This window comes from Anticarsia gemmatalis, chromosome 21, assembly GCF_050436995.1.
Source record: "Anticarsia gemmatalis isolate Benzon Research Colony breed Stoneville strain chromosome 21, ilAntGemm2 primary, whole genome shotgun sequence".
Lineage (NCBI taxonomy): Eukaryota > Metazoa > Arthropoda > Insecta > Lepidoptera > Erebidae > Anticarsia > Anticarsia gemmatalis.
This window is the reverse complement of record NC_134765.1, coordinates 3353845-3376867: the sequence shown is the minus strand read 5'-3', so window position 1 is coordinate 3376867 and position 23023 is coordinate 3353845. Positions and strand designations below refer to the sequence as shown.

The window sequence follows — 23023 nt, the reverse complement described above, 5'->3', positions numbered from 1 at the left end:
GAAAAAGATCGCGCCAAATATAAGTTTACTAACCCCCGGTTTCTGAGGTACATTTAGCGATAATTTGTCTATTCAATAGCGTTGAAACTAATAGAAAGAAAACGCTATTGAATAGATAAACTACCGCTAATTGTACTCAGAAACGTGGCATAAGTTGATCAAAAATTGCAAGAGCGTTGTACTGTGTTTTTAATTCAGTGTTTTGTTAGTTCACGTTTTAAGATACTATATTATCTCTTTAATGCTTTAGGTTATAAAGACAGTAATTTAAATCAAGAATATTGGAGGCCAAAACGATAACAGATGTGAACAAAGAACTTTGAAGGCGGGGGCGACAAAGGTTTATGTCCTGTGAACAGGTGGACGAATATAACAAAAATCTCTGCAAACCATCGGTTTAAGGAAGAAAAGAAAGGTCTTATACCTTTCTTTTATTCCTTAACCGATGGTAATGGTTGAATATGTAAATAGGGTAACGAAACCAAAAAAAAACTATTATGTAGATCAATGAATTCGAACTATGACAGAATTAAACGATGAGTTAAGGCATTTCAGGAAGTTTTATTCAGTTCACCAAAAAAGTAATAGTAATATCAATTTAAAATCTGCAGCAAAAAATCTAGCTTCTACATTCACATTTTTAAAAAAACAACTTTATATTGCCACAATCGTTTCAATTTCGCAGAAACTGCAACAAAACGCGTTACGAAACTCTGAGAAGTCATTGTGTTCGTTTTTCTTTGCGTTTAATATATTTTGTATGTAAAACTTCCTGTTTACTTCCTTCACATTAGAATGAGGTAATGTCACTTTCACACTGTTTTGTTAGATCTTGTGGTTTAAGTTCCGATTGCTTTAAAATCTTATTTGATGGTACTCGTAGAACATTCTAGTAAGATTATTGCAATAGTAATTCGGTTCAAATTTGCATGGTGGCACAAGGGAACGTAATAAGCTGCAATTTTCACCTAATGTTTATTTACAAGTTCTAACATAATTTCATAAATGTCTTTAAGATTAATCAGAATTTGGGCTACATGTATTTTTGGCACAAGTAAATTACCAAACTTAATACAATCTGTTGCTACGTTATATGACTAGCAAAATGTCAGCCATGTAGAAACGAACCCGTACCTTGAAAGGACAATAAAACACTGAAGACAAACATAACCTAAAAATCAGGAACACCAAAAAAATATATAATTCTGAATAGACACAGACTATAAAGCAATTCTCCATCACGAGTAGCTTAATCACCACAGATACAAGTAGTTATTTTTTCCACAGACTATGTATAGACCGTAAAATTACATACATTCCGAGAATTGGTCTTAACAACAAAAAAACTTGAGGTTTAATTGCGCTATGTTTAAGAACAAAGCCGTATTCAAGGTCAGAACGGCACTCATTGATGTCGATGTGCCGTTACTATTGTACGCTGTTCACACTGACTATCTAACTATTTAGGTACGCCTAGGGTTATAACATAGAAGACATTCAAGAATCTCATAAAAAAGCAAACAAAATTTAAAAGTCCGAAATCCAAAATTTGAAATCAGGTCTACTATTATGTCTGCCTTTTTAATGTTGTAATGATTATTGAATTGTAGGGTCTCTTTTAATACGACTTTATGTGTCCAGCTGCTGTGCAAAGGTCTCCCCCTTTTCCGTACAAATGTCCCTTTCTTGTTCAAGTCCCTGCTACAATAGATTTGCAAGACGCGTCCCTTTCCTTGACATCCTCTATGGGGTGCAATATCTTTGTCAAATGAAAATTTAGCACATAAATGGCAAGGTACAACATTAAATTGTTCAAATCAAATAAATCAGAAGATATTTGATAATATCTTCTCCTCAAACTGAACCTTTAACGTCAGTAGCCCTATCGCTTTTATGCCAAGAACGCAGACAGACGATGAGCCCTGACTTCCCACAGCCCGTCGTACGTGCCCATGTAATTGGCAAATTAGCTCAGATTCACATAATGCCACCATTACCCTTAGTCTAGCACTGTAATTAAATAAACGGTATTCGCGAGATTAGCTCTAAGTGCATGGAGATGATTGAAGAACTATTACTGCAGTTCCATTCTAAAGGACGCAATAAATTTGCTTTGTGGCGCTTAATGAATATAAAATCAAAGGAGACTCACGAAGAGATACTTTTACCCAAGTTAGTATGACAATTGTATTATTAATTTCAGGGTTTATTAGGCCTCTAAGGCCATTCAAAAATTGCCATAGCGGACGGTATTTCACGTCCACAAGGCGGGGTATTGGTAAAGTTTTCAACTAGCAATAATCGCACCTCGGATAAACCTCATTGGTTACGATATTGCCTCTGCGCAAAGTTAACATTACAGACCGCGCTCGGGGTATATATACTCCCGGCGGTAACGAAACCATAGCGAGTTTTAATTTTTCTACTAACGCCATCTATCGAGCTCCGGGGATACCTTTTAACGACTTTTTAGCTAGCATTTAGTTTTGTCTATCAAGATTTGTGGATGTTTCTGATTTATCATAAATTGTTTAATTTTTACATTTCTAATCAAATAAGTAAATCACCAATGATTTTAAAATCATCATTTGAATCTGCGCGACGAAATAAAAGAGCAATGGTACAATCAAATGTAACCTACAAAATGTATTATTTATGATTAGTCAGAAGAACAAATTGCTTAACAAGTCAGTAACAAATTGGGAGCAATTTCATGCAACAGCGGTGTCGTTGAAACAAAAACAAAACTATAACCATGAGAAAGTTACGAACAATCACAATAAGAAATTAAAAATTAGATGCCCACAGAAATGATATAACCAAGTAGTAATTTCGTGTACAAAATTAAAACAAAACTTTTCATTTTCAAACCTAACCTATTATTTCATTCAGGCTATTGTTACATCTAATTGCATCATAAAGCATAACAAAACAGTATTAGAAAAAGCAAAAACAGACGTTTATTATCTTGATATCTTAGTTAAAGATGAAGACAATGAGGGGACAAAAGCTGTTGACGGAAAAACAGCAAACAATACGGTATCACAATTCGATTCTAATGATAGAAATGTTGATATTACGAAACCGAACACCATAGCACCTAATGCTTACGTAAAAACTGTGAAAGAAAGTTAAAATCATACGCACAGTGAGGCAGACAACCGTTGCAAATTGCAAAACAGTCGTTCCCTGGTACAGTGTGGCGAATCAAAATGGAATAGGCCGAACGAGCATCAACAGGTCGAATGACGTAATGTTATCGATAACAAGTAACAAGTGACTGCATTAGATAAAACAAATGAGCCGTGACGTGCCGCCGTGAAATTGAGTATCTTAGATTGATGTAATGGGGACGATGATAGCTGAAAATAACATTGTTGTTTCTGTACTATCTTGAAAGGGTGATGAAAATCAAATGATGACTCAGACCATAATAGAACATAAGATTTTCTGCATAGGTAGTGTAAACTATATGCAACAAATAGCTATATTATTTTCAGTCAACGTCATTTACCTTGATATATTGCTAGCTTTTATCTATTGTTCAAGCAAATGAGAAATCTAAGGAAAGTGTGCAACCATTAAATTTTAAATCATCTGCTAGACTAAGAAAGTCTCTAAAAGTCAAATTAATATGTTGTTAAAATTTTTCTCTGATCCTCAAAAGAGTGTGTATGTGAAGTTTTCAACAGACTTTTTATTGCAGCCACAGAAAGTGTATCTAACGAACATATAGCAAGTTTCGACAATAATTACAAGTAATTGTATAACGTATTTTGTACAAGTTGCACCGACACTTGACGAAATTGCTTGAAACCGCAGCATGATGGTGACTTACGAAATTGTAATGACTCATCACAATAATGGAGTTGCGAAACTTGTGCCCTCGAGATATCAAGTAAAAACTCAAGTGTTCGCTCAAGATATTCAAGTGTCTAATAGTCAAATTGAGTATTTGCATCTGTTTTATTATAAGAACAAACTTAAACATTAGTTTGGTTTGTAAAACAGTAGATTAATTTATTTTATTTCAGCTACAGTTGTTTTTAACTCTTTGCTGTCTCACTGCTAAGGTATTGTCTCCTTCCGAACGAGGGAGGGGTTAGGCCCAGATAGTGCTATGAAAGAAAAAATATTGAGTATACATAATGTACTCCCTTAACTAGATTGTTCGAAGAGTAAATTAATCAAACAATTCTACGGGAAAATGTGGCATGAATATGTCGCTACGTCTTGAGTACGGTAACGAATTGCAGAAGCTAAAGCATCAAGTAAAAAGATGGCAGCACCGCTTAATTGGTGGCAAGCCGTTAGCTTCACTGCCTTCACTCTCACGACTACCATAGTCATCCGTATTCCGCAATTGGCTTACTTCCAGGATGATGGATGACTTAGGCACACTTTTAATTCATTACTTAGGCTTCCCCATAAATTTGTCAGTGAAGACAGCTACGACAAGATCACTTCAAACATAAATTACTTCTTTATGTTTAAGCCTTACTTGTCCATAAGTTTTACCAGCTAATGAACTTCATTGAGAAGGTCAACGGTTTATGTGTCAGCTAATTTAAGTCTCTTCTCTAAAATTGATATTAAGTAACACTCAATTTCATTATCTCGACAAAAATCGATCCCATCAATTCGTCTTTCATCTCCCAACAAAGATATTTCGATTAACAGAATTCAATGACCTGTTGAACGCCTCCCTAACTTGTCATACTATTAATATCTATTCACTACAGACGCTCATTATCATATTACGCAACTTTGCCTTTTAAAGTGTGCGACATGAAAATTTACATATTCAAATCGGAGACGGTGAAACATGAGTCACGATCGAATGAATGAACGCATCTTGCGAATCCTTTTCTGGCTACGTTTGTAGATGTTTATGGTATAAATTGTAAACGTAAACCTTGGGCTTTTGATGTTTCATTATGCCGTTCATCCGGTGGTTTGTCTTACTAATGGACTTTAGTACACGTAGAACAAAGGATTCATCACTATTAAAGTAATTCTCATCAAGTTTATTATTTTGATAGTTGTTAAAATTACGAAATATGAGTTTTTATAATTAACTTTGCCTTCGACAATAGTTGTTCAATATTTGTTTTGGTACGTTAATATCTAATTATGGTATCTGAACAGCTGTTAGTTGAGTAGTGCTTTATCACTTGCGTGGCGGCGCGGGCGCGTTCATTGCCCAACGCACAGCTGCGCCTGCGCCGATGTATCGCGCGTTTCATAATAAGCCATCGAAATGGGGTCCAAAACGACGTTGTTCGCGTGTTGTGGCTGCATGAACCCATAAAGTATAAACAAATTTAAAAACACGTGTACAATTTATGTAAATATTATAATGTTCGTAAATGCTTCGGTTGCTTTATGGCCACTGGCCATCGAGGTATTTGCGGTAAAAATATTGTGACTAGTTATTTATAGGATAGTCGTATCCAATCTGTTATTTCACCTAGATGCTTGTTACGTATCATATTTCACGTCACTAACTACATATCGGAGTGCAACGATTGTGAAACTATAATGGCCACGATAAAATAATTCGAAATCTGTGCAGACAGTATCGCGATTTGCTCCATTACAGAATTGCATCGCGCATATGCGAGGCCGATCATTACTATGATTTGCGGCCGGATCGGCCGTGGTATCCGTGGTCATTGTATTGTGGTCTGATTGCTGACTTTACAAACTTACAGTTTCACTTCACATTCCTATATTGACCACTCTCTATTCCGTAGAGAAAGGCTGGACAATTTTGTCACCGGCATCATTATCATTGTTTTATTCTTCGACATCAGCAATATCGCTTCGATGAAATCTTTCTTGATTTCAACGAGAGCGGTTGTGTAAACTATCGTGTTGATTTTGTTCAAGAGTAAAAGTTTTGTAAAGTGACGTGAGATTTCAATGATAGTCATGCAAACAGTCTTACTTTGGCGTGATATTCGTTACTTATCTGAATTGTACAAACATTGGGGAAAGAGAAATCAAGAATTGCAATTCTTGGTTGCGACTTCGAGAAACAAGCGAACATCGTGATATTGAGACTCTACTTCATTATTGATTGTCCCAACAGTATTCCATAAGACAGCAATTCAGTGATAACAAATTGACGCGTTTCAATAAATAACACAAAGGCAGAACTTTCACGGAAATCGCACATTATAATTATAATAAACTCGTCAGCGAATCGTATCGCAGGTGCAACGCACTACTTTAATCTGATATCGTTTATAACTTAGCTGGCTTCAGCCATCATAAATTACGCACCGACACTTTTATAAGCACCCACCTTTTTACCCGTGCTATGCGTTTATCTGTTATTTGCAAGACCGGTGTAAAATGTACTGCTTTGTCTGGCTTCTCGCTTTCAAGACTAAAGAAAACCGAAGCTATATAAATAAAATGAATCATCGATATGTATGAACGCGCATAAGTTTTGAACAACGAAACCAAATTGGATAATTATATCTTTAATATGTTCGTAACTGTAAGGACATGGTTTGAAAGGGATCAATGGGATCAGAAATCCCACAGGAATTAGATCAGCAGGATTAAATTGTACTATGCCCGGAAGAAGTTGGGCCGGGCTGCTAGTAATGAAATAAAATTCTACCAATATTTTGACAACAAAAACTGTCTTACGAATCTGACGTAATCCTACAAATGTATGTTTATGTACAAATAAAATAACAGTATCCAATTCGTAATACTTAATTAAGCTGTAGAGAAATAAAAATATTGACAAACCACTCACTCTTTTCGAACCTCACTGTTATATAACCGTCAGTCCAATATTTACCTGTAACAAAAACATAGAAACATTATTAAATCGTCAACGTGAAGTATTTGAACCCTTAGAGCTAAGTTCAAGAGCCTGACAATAGATTTCAAGTACATTTGTAATTGAATTATAACCAAAGCCGGGCGAGTACTGTTTGACTCTGACATTAACAACTCAGTCTCGAAGTGGACTAGAAATGTATTGCGTACAGTTGAAATGTTTCATAAGAGTCTGGAATTTCATGTTCAAACAATAAGTTTGTATAGGAATGTATGGGTGAATAGGACTTGTTGAAGAATGCAGTTATTGTTGCTTGATTTATACGTAAACATTAATAAGGACCGTTACTTTTGTCTTTGTGTACTGTGGACTTTTTATGTGGGATGTTGAGTTTTATTAGAGCTCTCTTTTAATGCCTTTCTTTTGATTGACTGCCTAAGTGGCGCAGTGGTTAAGATTGCAACGCCACTGCCACTGCATCGGGAGGCTGTGGGTTCGATTCCCACAAGGAACAGTCATTTGTGCGATCTACAAATAGTTGTTTCGGATCTGGTTGTAGTTTTTGTCCGTTGTTTGTACGTTTGTAAAAGTCCTCGCAACGAAAGAGAAATTCTTAGTGCAGGAGTTTTTTCGTACTTACTATTGCGTTTAGATCGTGCCTATTGTACTGTGGTATTTAAGTCTTTTTACTAGTAATATTTCTAACAATACCTGCAGCCAATAAACTTGCACTTACAACACCCATCTTTAAAATGTCTGCTACCGTTTGCATTTTAATTCTCTTGTTAATCATTACGCTTTAATTCATTTCAAGGCAACAAAGCACGAAATATCGCGGCCTTGCTTTCAACAAATTATCGTTGTAATCAACGTTGCTCCAAATTATTGCAAAATACACTACAGATTTCCGTATTCATATAAATGTGATATGTTAACAAAATGCCATCAGGGCGGTAGTGTATGCAACTGCTGATTACGAAGCTTCGGGTTCGAATCCCGGGTCGGACAAACTGTTATAGTTATTTTTAATTAATAAGTTTTTAGGCGCCAGTTGTGCTCACCGGCCGGTAAGCCATTTGTGGTTAATTAAGCAACCGTTGTTGGCGTAGTCCTATGGATGGGAGACCGCGTAGTGGTGTTTGAACTGAGCGTCTCCGTCCTCCAGATTTTAATTTATATTAGAATATTTCTCAAAAGTAGCGCAGTTTGGTAACTTTTACATGGGACTAACATTTTATAAGAAAACGTGGGTGCATTTACACCAATACCTACACCTTCATTTATAACAGCCGTTGTGTGTATTCAGTACAAATTTCCGTATCCATACAAATATTATACAACAAACTTAATTCAACAATCGATCAAAACAAATTATCACGTGTCATTACGTTTGAAAAATTTAATGAAAGTGCATTAAGTGTTGATGGAGAGAATTTGTATGGAGGTGTAAAATATCGTGATCTAATACATGTTATACAACTGGTAATTATACGTCGCGATACGGTATATAAGTAAATTGCAATGGATGAAATAATTGTAGTGAGTAAGGTTGTGGAATGAGATGAAAAAGTAATGATAGAACGCGAAAAAACTACTAGATCTTTATTTATGGAATTGAATGGAATGATACTTTATGAACTAGAACTTGATAAAGAAAAAGCTTGTTAAATGATTATGATTATATAGTATCAATGTCTTTAACTTTGTATGTGAATGAAGCAAAGGAAGTTTGTAGGGATCGTAGCAAGTAGCGTTCATTGGTCTCTGCCCATTTAGAAACAGGCATGATTTTAGGTATACTTGTTGCTTTTACAATAGGATCATTTAATGAAATGAAAAAGCATAAAAGATAAAATGTTACCTTCATTCCCCTCGAATGATTTACTCTCACTTGATTTCTAAGCTTCAATAAGCAATCGTTGAAACAATATGCCGTAAACTGACAATATTTGCAAACATACAAATATAGTTTAGACAAATCCTTCAAGTCGGAAGTCAATTAGTTGAATGAAAACCACACAGCGTTACAATACAAGTGTTAACACCAGGAAGCGCTTGGATTACTCATCACATGTTACATAAAGAGCAACCTTCATTTGTTCATAAGGGAAACAGTAATTTGCGTATATAATTCTGACAGACAGACGAACAAAGAATTATGATAATTGTTAATACTGTGCGAGGTTTGAACCAGATAATTGAGTATTTGAGGTCTGACAGACCTTGGGTTGGGCAAAGATATGATTTTCATTGTTATACGTAGTTGCGAAATTGGTAATGTAATTATAGGTATTGAGATTTAATAAATTGGAGTTGTAATAGTGAATGAAAGCACGTAGAATAAAAATATTATACTTGGTATGTTTCGAAATAATTACGAAATCAGTATTATTGTAAATGTAAAGTTAATTTGTTGGTCATTCTGTTATACTGAATCGGTATTTAATCAACATTAACTATAAGGCATTTTTATATTTTTTGGTAAAGTACAACTTGTATTTTATACTAGCTTGTATACTAGCTGACCCGCGCAACTTCGCTTGCGTCACATAAGAGAGAATGGGTTAAAATTTTCCCCGTTTTCTAAACATTTTTTACTGGTACTCTGCTCCTATTTGTAGTAGCGTGATGATATATAGCCTATAACCTTCCTCGATAAATGGGCTATCTAACACTGAAAGAATTTTTCAAATCAGACCAGTAGTTCCTGAGATTAGCGCGTTCAAACAAACAAACAAACAAACAAACAAACAAACAAACAAACAAACAATCAAACAAACAAACTCTTCATCTTTATAATATTAAGTATAGATGATATTGAACGTATTATTGTCTGCCAATTGACCAACAAGGTAGCATTTCTACTACTATTTCTTAATGTATACCTCCTACACGTTACAAATACAAGTTGACCTAAAAACTGTGTCAGCCGTCATCTGACTAGATGAATATAATGAGAACCTAGACAGGTTGTTCACCCCAGTTGAAAACAAAATGAGATACCATCCCACGCAGACTCGTTTACGTCTAGTAGTAAACCCACGTCTGTAGTATTTCGTCGTATAATGTTATTAAGATGACAACACGAGATTTTTTTGCACTTTCAACATAACAGAATTGGGTAGTTATTTTAGGAGAAAATTAGCAGCTTTTGTCTTTGCAGGATTTGATAGCATTATAACGAAGTTATTTTGTACCTACTGTCTTTTAGTATGCCTGAAATATGAGGGTAATATATCCCATTCGTCCATTTGGGCTTTCCAATGGGGTGGCACTTACTATTGGCGTTTCTACTCCAGTGGTCAATGACATCTGTCCCAAGCTTAGGCCGACATCTACCACATCTTTAAATCTTTGCTTAAAGTTGAAATGGTAATTAAGATTACTAGTATTACAAATCTGGTAGCCATGTTTTAGTTTTTATGTTTGCAGTTTTATATAAGCACGACCAAATCGGCTTCCAAATTGCTATCTTTCCATAAAGTTCAGTTGAAAAAATACTAATTTGATACAGAGTTTTAAACTTGAAATAACTTTCGCGAGGCATCAAAAGCAAGGATATTAATGACACAAACGTGCACATAACGATAGGAGATTATCCGTAAACCTGTTTTATTTAGATTAATTACTGATTGCACAGAGCATCAGCTTCCGATCGTGACCGAGCTCACTATAGATCGATGAGAGTAAATTACAGATTATTATGAATTGTAAACTAGTAACAAATTATAGTATGGTTTTATATTTATCACATTATGATGATTTCGTGCGGTTAGTAGCTATTCTTATCTGGAGGTCTATCTATCTACTAGTTACTATAATGGATACACAGAGTTTGATGTGATTAGTAGAAGGTAATACCTATAATTATCTCGTTGTACTTTGGTATTAAAATATATTTTCCATTATTATAGATTGCCTCTATTTCCTATCGGTGATGTATACGACTGCTAAACAAGGGTCTCGGTTTAGATTCCCAAGTCAGGCTTAAGTTGTTGAGAAAACCTTTTTTTTTAACCCATTACTGTCCCACTGCAGGGCAAGGGTCTCCTCCCAATTGAGGGGGAGAGGTTAAGCCTCTCTCTGAGTCCACCACGCTGGCGGAGTGACGGTTTTTTAAATATTCTAGTTGATGTTGCAGATCGTCGTGTTTATGAGAGCCAGTAAAACACAAACATTGCTTTTCTACCACATCAAAAAGAAACAAAGTGACGTAATATTTCTGTCACTTTTAAAACTCAAAAATCAAGTGCAATAACTCCGCTTCCTAAGACTAATTAGTCTATTATTTCTTAATGACTGAGCAGATTGGATAATAAATATTAATGAAGGATGTTGCGTGATTTCAGAGGTGTTATAAAAATAAACGAATGTAATGAAAGCGAGAACATGTCACCGTGTCATGTCACATTAGGAAGGTAAACAAGCGTGACGACCGGTTTTGCTTGTTCAAATGCTACTAAATTAGGAAGCCCCTGTCATTAAGTCTTACGTTATGCAAACTATGAATTTAGTTTGCAGAAAATTAGGTAGCATTACGGTCTTAGTGATATATTAAATACTAGCTTTTGCCCGCGACTTCGTCCGCGTCCTTTGTGACTTAGCACAGAATTTTCATACGCAGTTTCATTCCCTTGGGGGTAGAATTTATCAAAATCCTTTCTTAGCGGATGCTTACGTCATAACATCTACCTGCATGCAAAAATTTCAGCCCGTAATTTGATTATAAATAAAGAATATTCAATATGTAACATCCCAGAAATAAATCTAGCTGCACACAGCAACAAAATACAAATAGATGAATGGAGAAGAACAATTCTTAAGACCAGACTTATGACTACACTAACTAATCATACCTACATAAATAACTATAGGAGAGGTAGTCTAACTAATAAATAAAGTCGTACATAATTGTTTTTCCACATTTATTCGTTATTAGAAAACAGTTTATAGCCAGTTAAGTTCGTAGCGGTGTTTTCTTGCAATTCCTAACATTTTCTTTAACACTTCAAGTGCGAAAATTGCACACAAGTATTTTTTTACATGTACTAGTATTTTTTTTATTTGATTAATTAATGTTACTTTTCTGTGAAGGAAGTAATAAAAATAGTTAAAAGGTAGTAATGCGTTCTTTTAAAAGTGATAATGGACCTTGTTTTCAGTTATTTTCGGTACTAATTACTTTGTTTTGTCCGCGAGGGATAAATTTTGGGGTAAAAGTATCCTACGCGTTCTAAACTAAACCAAAACCCGTTCCATAGCTCTTGTATGAAACAGTAACCAACTTTGATACATGCTCACAAATTTTCGCATTTATGATTTTTGTAGGACCAACTCGAAATACAGTCATCGCAATTAACTTTCAAACAAAAACTTACCTAACATTTTTAAATTAAAATTCTAATAAGTAACTATAATGTAGACAGTTTAACTATAATGTAGACAGTAAGTAATTGTTCGCAGTTAAACAAATTAAGTCCCGTTATGCGTTATTAACAGTAAAAGTTCAACGTCTAAGCTACTCGGCTTGGATTCGAACCCGGGAGCGATGCTTGATGAGCCACAAACTGGTTAGATAGTAATCCTTTGTCCGACACCAGTTTCTGCAAGCTAGATTTTGTAACTAGGAAGTTAGTATTATAAGCGGAGAATATTCTAGAACAATTTTTACAAACTTTGTACCTGATTTTTAATCGTGTTAAGAGTAAGATTTAACAGAAAAATATTTATGCTTTCTATGTATTTCTCTATGTATTTCTTCTTATAACAGACGGTGTTTACTTAAACTAGGAAATTAATTTCTATCGAACTGCTTTTTAGAAACATCATAGACAAGTGCAATAAGATAATACTTTTATAAGCGCTTACCCTTAGAATATATTCTATAGGCAATAATAAACCGAGTGAGAATGTCTATACTAATATAATAACAATGCGAAAGTAGGGAAGTTTGGTAGGTGCTACATTACGCCAAAACTACTGAACAGATTTTGATGAAACTTGGCAGTCTTGTACCTTATGTACCATAATAACACATAAGCTATATAAATACTAGTTTACCCGTGGTTTTGTCTGTGACATAACATAAGTCGTATAGCTAACATAGTCCACGGATATGGAGTTTCGGACAAGAGCTAAAAGTAAACACGTTTTAAAAAATAACAAAAGAGTATGACACGGTTTATTCTCAAACGATTAGCTAATGTATTTAGTGATGGTATATTTACTAACACACTTATTATTTACAAGCGAAGTAGAGGCCGCATTTGTTGATTTTTTCTCACGTCATTAGCAAATATCCACGCTAGATAATATGAGAAAGTTTTATTTGTTTACATGTTTTGATTTAACCCTAATTTGATTTACTAAAAGAAGAAAAGCTTAACAAGCAATAACGTGGAAGTCACTTACGCCTTTCTGTAATAGTGCGATATGCTGACTTTTGATAGGTTACGAATATTTCATTAAGAATCTGATCATATGTGTTCTGAATTAATATAAATATGCATGCGGTTACGTTATTTCTTTTATTGGATGACCAAAACATATAATAATATGTTAGCTTCTGACCGATCTGACTTCCTTCGCCTCCAAAAGATTTCTTGAAGTAATGCCTGCATTTTTACTTAAAAGTTCTTTGAAAAATTACGCGTATTTTTTAGGCCAATAGCAATAATTTAATTGATATTACGTTAAATTGTAATACATAGGAAAGGTGAACTAATCTTATGACCATTAATGCATAAGAATGTAAAAGCATTCTCACATAACAATATATTCCAGACAATGAATCTCAAATGTACTTTTTATGAACCATAAGTTTGTAATGTATTCAAAATTAATAGTTTCTTGATTCATTATTATGTTGCATGCAATCAAATATTATACATAGCGCAGTTTTAATTCAGTCTAGACGTTAGTGTGTCTATTAAAATGTGATTGCAAATACATTTGATGATTATATTATTTGTAAAAGGCAGACACGGCATTAGAATTAAATTACATATACAAAATCACGCCACAGGAATAGGCGAGATAATTAATGTTAAAAAAATAATGAATAAGGAACAAATCTGGTATCCACATAAACGTTTACTGCTTATAATTGCAAATAACAACGAAATAATAATCATAACTACATCCAAACGACTTGTATTTAAGTATATCCCGCAGAACAAGGTATTTCAGTAGTTTATAGCTGGTGTATTTTATCGCATCAACAAGGAAATGAAGGCTATACATAATCATAAAACGATACTTTCCGTCGAACTATAAACTGCAGTCGGACATAATTTTCCGAGTACGCGTCGTGCGGTAATACAACACTCGACCATTAGGTTAGTCACAGACACTAATTCTCATGATCTCCTTGTTTCCATTCCAGAGATTTACAAGTACCCTACCGTAACGCGAGTGGGCGGAGTCGAGACTCTAAATCATGGAGCCACTTACAACATAGAAGACAAATTGAGCCATTTTGTCTGTTTCAACATCTACATTTATCGACCATCACGGCTTGAACCCTCGGGATTCACGATTCGTTGCAAAAACAATGGATAGTTAAAGAAGATGCACGGTTCACGTTAAAATGGTTATGCAACCGGACCAGAGGGCACTGTCGATTTACGAAGATGACGCAAGGCAACATCGGCAAAAAGTTATGATAGCATTATCTATTACTGTTAGAGCCGCGAGATGTTTGTCCAATGATTCGTGCTTGAATGTAAGAGGGATACTTGCGAGGTGTTCGGTTACGGAAGTCTGCAGCCACTTGAGCTTGTGATTTCTAGTCGATTGCATTCGAGAGCAACCGTTGAAGTGATAAAACATGTTGATTGTTGTGTTAAAGATAATGGGAGAAATGTTGATGGAATAGACTTCGAAGAACAAACATTAGCGAGGAATGATGTCAGCCGGTAGATGGCACTGAATGGGAGCGTGTTAGAACGCAATGCAGGAACCTAAAAACATCGACCTTGCGGCTGACGGTAAATGCGATACAGCCTATGGGTATAAAATCTAGAAAAAATGAATGGAAACTATCAAAAATAAAAAGGGACATTTAGAAAGGGCCTTAGCAGTAGGACATTAATAGGTTGAATTTATTATTTTATTAATATTTGGATAGAAGCGGTATCTATACATGTTTAAATAGGACTTCAAAAAGTTGAAGGAGAAAAGTAGAAGGAGCTAGTCAGATACATTTGTCGCTGATTACAATTTCCATTCGCGTTAGTGTTAACAGAATGATATTCTTGTACTAGATAGTAGTCGTGTTATAAGGAAGTGTTTTTATTGTTAGTTAACAGCGAGAATGAGATCACCGAGCGTTGACTCATTTCAACTATTATTTATTACGAACATACTTCTTTAGATGCCATTGACCTATATCTGTTGAGGAATTAATTTGGCAAAACTTTGTACTTGTTTCTTTAAACTAAGGTCCGTGTTAATAGACAGGTATCAACATAAGGTATTTTTGTTTCTTGAAATATTCAAGTCTAATCTCTAGAATTTCAACCCGATTTTGAAAGTCTTTTGACATGAATACCGAGTAGTTGAAATGTTATGATATTGTCCGGAGCCGCCAAATGTGTATTGCAAACAGTGGGAACTTTATAGCACTTTAGCAATCGGGAGACAGTATCAATAACACGTAACCAATTTAATTCTAATTAGCAAAGATAATGTACAATTGATAAAACCTAAATCACTAGTTAATCTAAGAAAATTTCAACCAGAAAACTAATTATTCAATCACGGAAATCGAATAAATCGTGCTGAGTTTTATCAATAAACATAAGTCAACCTATTTAACTGTGAAATATTGTGAGGTATAACACGAACTATTTCAAAAGCAATGCTGTTATGTAGTAATTGGGAACAAATCACGGTACGTGCAGAATTAGCTGTCGTATTGTATGTAATCGGGGGAATTTATATGAAACCGATACGGGCCGAGTTCAAACTTGCTATAAATGGATTACACGCTGCAGTTGTAAAAATAAATAGCATTAAAATATTATGTATGTAATTTTGCTGCCTTTATGGTTAAAGCAGAACTGCAACTACCGAATCTGAATATCTGTCAGGTTCGATTTCTCAGTCGGGCTATAGATGCAGGTTTTAACAATAGTCATCAACACAGAGATTAGTTACTGAGAATTGTCCATAATGTCCATCAATCAGCCTAGACTTTTATTCAAATATGTTCGAGTCGGCTTCTAGTCTCACCCACAATCGAACGTGCCTTCCAAAACACGGAACTCGGTTGGTATAAACATGGTCACCCATCTACAGATCAACCTTGGCATGTGTAGCTTAACCTGAGAGTGCGATCCGCGCGGCATTTGTTACTTATTCATGAGCTCCTCCTTAAACTGAGCTCCTCAGTGAGAATTGTCCATGTACTCAAGTAATTACATGTCATTGTGTCCTATATACACGTAACGATGTATAAAAAAACTGTACAAAAAGACTGTTCATACAAAATACTTTTGAACTTTATTCGTGACTCATTACAGCCTTCAAAGAGTCGTTGCAATATAAATGAGCTTTTATCCCACATCTTTTGCGGTTTGTCTGCTGATTGAACGTACTGTAAGACATAACGGAACATCCACATGCTCCCGATACAGGGAATATTGCATCCGTTAACGATATTGTTTACAACCGGCTTTTCTAATTAGCATTATGTTGAACTACTTCGTGCTTATGTAGAGTAATGATCTAAGATTGTCTTTAGATATTAAAGATCATAATATCAGAAGTAATGTTAACAGGAAATGTTTTTATAGCTGGTTTTCGATATCTTGTATTTAGTGGCTCGTTTATTAGCTTTGATAAGTTTAAATAGTAGAAGCTTAGCAAGAAAACTGGATAGGTCATCATGATATTACAAGGAAGAAAATGTCTCAGGATCAAACCTCATCAAGACATTACTGTAAGTGTAGGCATAATTTGGTAGCTTTTTGAGTTCTAGAAGAGAGTATAGAAATTCGTTTGCTGATAATTTCATTAGTTTCCTAACATAGAAGTTGTTTTCTTTTATGAAAAACACAGATTATCTGTCTGACATTCAACCTGAGGACTTAATTTAGTTCTTAACGTTAGTTAATGTACTAGCACACTTCTACATACATTGGCAGCCATTCGAAACCGAAAGTGGGAAATTTAAGAAATAGACCTTTTTAGGACATAGGCCTTATTTGGGTCATCTTAGTCGCAAAAATTCGGTCCGCCAAAAGTAATTCTACTATGACGGAATACTTGAAGATATCGTAACACATACCTAATTATGCTATAACACCATTGTGCTATAATTCACGCTGTCACCAGCAGTGTTGATGTCAATTGGTCTCGGTCATACAATGTACAGTAATCTTACTGACAAATAGGCCAAATTGTTAGTAGTAATCAAAAACAATTGCGTGACTGAAACTGTACATGATTTCATGAGTGTTGCATTACTGGTGTTAGTTTGTTAATGAGTGTTATTGTAAGATGTAATTTTGGGTTAAAACATAGTAAAATTCTGAGCTTTTTCCCTTTTAAAAATTTCCTCATTTCGGGAAAAGACCATGCCCAGTATTGGGACAGTAACGGTTATACTTGTTTAACTGTTGAGTTCTTCGTAGATATATACAGAGCTAAATTTTGAAGCAACTTCAAGCATTGCAAACAGGTTTGGCATATAACTTAGTATAATTGAAAGTCAAGAGGGAATCACGAATCTCAGAACATAACAACTGCCAAACATCACAGATAGAACTGTTTCTGTAAAGACCAATGCACTCTTGATTTTTTGTCTTTGTTGGGCACGAAGACGTTATTTATCAGAATATATAAACTGAGTTTCACTAGCAACCCTATCTTTGTATAAGATCCTAAAGTATATTTTTACATATGACATTATCTCAAGCGCATTTCAAAGAATTAAACGAGTTAAAGTTTCAAATGTCACAACCTCAATACATTGTATTTAAAATTAACTAACGTAGCATATTTTACTACTAAGATCTTCGTTTACTACAAACTTCATTAATCGATGATACGCATATTAGTTAAGGCCGGAAATTAAATTTTGCAAAGTAGTCCGTGAGATTCGCAATTTTATAAAATTGTGTCGTTAACTTTCCATTAACCAGAATTACACCTCTATTATAATAATATCACGCCTTTTTCACAAGGATAGACAGAGACGTCACTTGTTTCGACTACATTCAATTCCACTATTAATATGTAAAATTCTAATTAGTTAGGATGGACGTACGAATGAATGAATTAATCCTTCAGAAAAAAAGTACTGAATGAATTTTCATTAGGGGTAGTTTATAACGGAATTACTACATAGATAACTTTTTACCAGAAATTATTGCTTTACGCGGACGAAACGTGGACAACAGTAAAACAATAAAATAAAACAAAAAAAGGTAGCATTAAAACAAAGGGCAGAAAATTCCATTATCTTTTGAATGGCGATAAAATCACGCGATAATATTGTGAGATAAAATATCGATCGGTATTGAATAAAGGCTTGTTACAGACCTACCGGGTTGGATGTAGAGCGGCGAATTAAGGCCAAGAATGGTCGCAATAAAATGGATATAACTCGTTTGTATGGACTAAGTATACTTGTTTATTGCTGGATTTGTCTTTAAATACGATTTATCGAGTGTTACACAGCTTCTGGATTTAACGGACCAATTTTGAAGGCATCTGTGAATGTATTTACGAGATACGGAAGCTGAAAACTAGCTTTTGATTTATCAAGTCATCCATAAAACGCATTTTTGATAGAATGATGATAGTGTTCAGGTATTATTTTTCTCATATAATTGTAAATTATTAAACTGTTTTTGCCAAAAAACCATGTACCACAGCGACAAAACGCAAACGTAAATATTAAGATATTCCACATAAACTATATAAGACCATAGATACAGATTTTAAAGTCAGCTTTCATTACAAGTTAAATAATGCGCAAAAAATATTATGTAAAGCAAAATTTCAAGTACCACTTGTTAAAAGACTGCGTCAAGAAAACCTGTTTGTATTTTCACAAAACCTTTAAAAGTCACCTCAAAACGTCTTTGTTTGGGTTTCAGACAGTTTCATTGTCTTGAGCTAAGTACAAAGGTTTTTGATAAAACTAATCCTATCAATATTATAAATGCGAAAGATTGTGAGAATGTATGTATATTTGTCACTCTCACGCAAAAACGATGAAACGGATTTTGACGAAATTTGGTACACAGTAAGATTATAACATGGACTAACACATAGGCTACTTTTTACCTCAGGAAATGGTTTCACGCGGACATAGTCACGAACAAAACTTAGTAGGTTCTTTCATATGACATTGACAATATTAACATGCAATATCTTAATCAAGGAATGCACTGATATCGTATCAAATAGCGTGTTTGTTTGACTCATTGCAGCTGATGACTGGTTTTTATCAAGTTATCTAAATCTTTTTTATGTAATATTGATAGTTTATCAGATTAACATTTTTGCACTCAATACCTAGCCCAATTTTTATTGTTATTGCAAACAGTAGTTATTTAAAGACAAACATCTAAAATGAATTGCTATAATAGCAGACTTTACAAATTACTAGTTCAATGATCAATCATACAAGTTTTGTGCGGGAAATGAACCCCAAAACAACTGCTTAACCTAAACTATTTTAATCTTAACTTAGTGTCGCGACCATCTTAGTCATATTATAAACGAAATAATTTGTACGTATAGAAACGTGAGTATAGATGTAGGCATGTTCACGCAAACAATTATATCACAAGTGACTACTACAGCAGTTACTTTTATATACTTATGTATAGGAATTTGATGTCCAATCTACATAAGCAAATACCTATTCACCTGTTAATACTTGTATCTATTAAACATACACCAATCATCATCACTCCTCAGCCCGTATTCTCTAACAGTTCATTACTTCCCGATGGACGCCGTTATTCATTGCTTCACTGAATATTCCCCGGTTTCGCTCTACCATGACATTCTCTATACATCGCACCGTCATCGATTAAATCTAAATCGATTCCGCGTACAAAAGCTTCTATGTACTATGCACTGCCGACATTTGCTGCGTAACGATGTGATGGAAACTTAGCCCTGGTTTCAACACTTGTGATCAAAATCGATTACATACCTCATCAGGTGAAATTTTAACGATAGTTTTCATGTATATTTTTTGTCGCTTTAACTATCAGACATGTTAACCGACACTTATTTATAAGCCGCGTAGCTAGCCTTAATTAATATCATTTTGTTAAGATTATTTCATTACTGTTCCACTGCTAGGCAAGGGTGTACTCTCGTTGTGAGAGACAGATAAGGTTGGAAGTCCTCCATTCTGACGTGGGTGATAGAGGTGTTAAATAACAATAAGGGGCAAGTATATGGCAAAACTAAATAATTAGATTTAGAAAACATTAATTATAACTTCTCAGACAGATCCGAAGATTAAACCTCCTTATTATCCTCTATTTCATCTAGAATCACAGGAAAGTAAACTATTCTTACACTGCAGCGGTTGTCCACAATGCGTAGTAGTTGTTAATCCGTTAACGACAGTCATCGCAAATGCATTACATCCCCAACATTAGTTCCAACACTTTCCCATTGTTGATTGTTCCGTTTCCAACATCAGGAACTTATATGTTTACTATTTTTACGCTGTTCAAGAATAATATATCGACTGGTATTTCTTCCTGTTAGGAAGTAAAAGGCTATTTGTCATTCAAGAGAATAATGATGTTTTTTTACGGAAATTATGACATCATTTTGCCCTGAACGAAAGTGATCGAAAGCCTATCTTATAGGCAGAAGAGGGAATACATTTTTTTACTGAAATCGTTACTTAACTTTTGTTTTTTTTTTATTATTATGTAATTAAGGAAGATTGTCCCATTTGATTGCTGGGCAAAGGTCTCCCCAAAATTTTCCACTGGTTTCTATCATTGGCTATCTCATGGTCATCAGACCCTTCAGATAGGTGTCCAAGTCATCGCACCAACGTTTTCGTGGCTTAATTACGTTAACCTATGATTAGCTTATGAAAACAAGAAAATAGAATAATCTAATAACGATTTTAGCTAAGACTATTGTCAAAGTTTGACAATAGTTTAAAACAAGGCTAGACTGGGTACTAGTTAATAAACTAATATTCAAGGAAGGTTACATTTTACGAGATTAAAGGAAGACCTACTCAAACAACACGTAACAAATGTTATATTAATTGCTACAAAAATAATGATAGAAACTTCAAATTAATAAAATGATTCATTAATAAATGTAATAAGGCCAGTAGAAATCGTAGGTGTAAAAAATCTAGATCAATCTGCAAGGTTACCAACCTCAGAAACTGAACTAAGGTCAAACGTCAATTTAAAGTGTTTTAGACTACTGATATTATAAATATGAAGTACTTTGACAAATGCAGTTAATTAGGTACATTATAAAATATCTTTAAAGTAGATGAAGAAGTTAGAGAAACAAGCAAGAAAAATCATTAAAGATGCGCTGTTATGTTGAAACAAGAGAAATTCATAGATACAATAATTTTAAGTTTCCGAAGAATTCATACAACAAGTAACTCATTATTATGGTCTTTAATAAATAAATAAAATTCTCAACTTAATATAACACAAACCATAAACTAATTAATGCTAGTTTGCCCATTTGTCTGTTGTAATCGAAAATCTTATTCACTAATAAAATGATTGGTTGAATTGAAACACGATCAAGAGATACCAAAAACCAGTCACATAAATATGAACGCGAAAATTTATGAAACATTATAATTGCTTAATAAAATGTCGGGTGATAAGGTCGAAGAAAAAGTCGAAATAAATTATCAAAGGGCCGTTTATTCTAAATTATAATTACATGTCAAAATGTAATAAAGAATTGGAAATGTGGGGAGAAAGTCTTTGACAGTTGTAAACACTAGTCAGAAGCAGAAAATCTGACGACCAGTCTTACCGGAGGGTATCGTGTTATAACTCAGAGAACTGGGTTTCTGGAGGTCCTATAGGCAGTCGCTCCATGTAAAAAACTGGTATCCTGGCTACATCTGGTGGGACTGGAAGCCGACTCCAAAATAGTTGGAAGAATGGGTAGGCATAAATGTGGAGAGAAAGTGTCTCCAGATAAAGGTATTTGTGAATTACGTAATACTCGTATAATGGAAAATAATTGAGATACACAAAAGAAAGTTCATAATTAAGATTGTTATAGAAACGGAAATATTTAACGGGTTAAGTAACATGAGTTAATACACACATATTATTGTAAGAGTTAAAACGATTACGTCGACTAAGCGCCAATAATAATAATAACAACAGTTAACCTTTAAGTATAAAACTGGCGTTTTTGACAAAATTATTTCAATGCTTTATAATATAATAAACTATAATCAATTAAACCTGTCATTGTTCCACCGTTGGGTAAGGGTCTAATCTCGAAAGGAGGGACGAATCAGGTCCCGACGCCACCACGCCAGCCATGTACGGGTTTGGGACTATTCTTTATCAGTCAAACATTTCGAAATGACTCCTTGCATTAGTAGTTCTGCATGGAATGGAAGCCTTAAAATGGAGAAAGAGGCCCTTTGCAAATTATGACCTAACTTCAACAAAACGTGACCAGTATAAGTCGATAATAATATTGTTAATATACACGCATAAACATCCAATTTGCAGAAATTCTCTCCTTTTAAGGACCATGCGCCAATACTGATTACTACAATTACACTTCACCGCGCAAATGGACGTAAATAATGTGTTTCAACTACTCATTAAACATCCAATACGATTTAAATATACTAATTTATTCGTCAGCTTCGGTTATATTGACTGTAATTTCACATTACGAAATACACTCTCCTTTACTAATTACATGATCATTGTAAAGGTTATTCACTTCAGGAATTTGTTTTATATATATTTATTAGTATTTTACATTCCCAACAAAACCAATTTTGACTACAGTCGCTGTTTTAAAGTACATCTATTATTCCACTTTCCTAGACTGTTTCTATTTACTTATTCAATTACAGTCTGTCGTGGTGTATGTTTTAGACAAATTCTACGTAATGCTGAACATTTACTTGATTGACAGTACACCTCCTAGTATCAATTACTTTAACGGGTCGGCCATGTACGAGTCCGTGAAAGAGAAAGTCCGATTTAC

The 23023-nt window shown here is 34.5% G+C and overlaps 1 protein-coding gene, 1 long non-coding RNA gene and 1 other non-coding gene across 5 annotated transcripts in view; all 3 read right to left on the bottom strand.

Annotated features, from left to right (window-relative positions):
• Window positions 1-23023, bottom strand: part of klar (klarsicht) — a 345461-nt gene that overhangs the window by 50584 nt on the left and 271854 nt on the right. The gene's annotated exons all lie outside the window — the stretch shown is intronic.
• On the bottom strand, window positions 2214-2352 carry LOC142982446 (U4 spliceosomal RNA). The gene has a single exon (XR_012959998.1). It is a non-coding gene; the product is annotated as a U4 spliceosomal RNA (small nuclear RNA).
• The window catches only part of LOC142982212 (uncharacterized), an 89772-nt gene continuing 73545 nt past the window's right edge, over window positions 6797-23023 (bottom strand). Inside the window, exon 3 of the long non-coding RNA XR_012959975.1 lies at window positions 6797-6820. This is a non-coding gene — a long non-coding RNA (uncharacterized LOC142982212). The remainder of the gene's footprint in view (window positions 6821-23023) is intronic.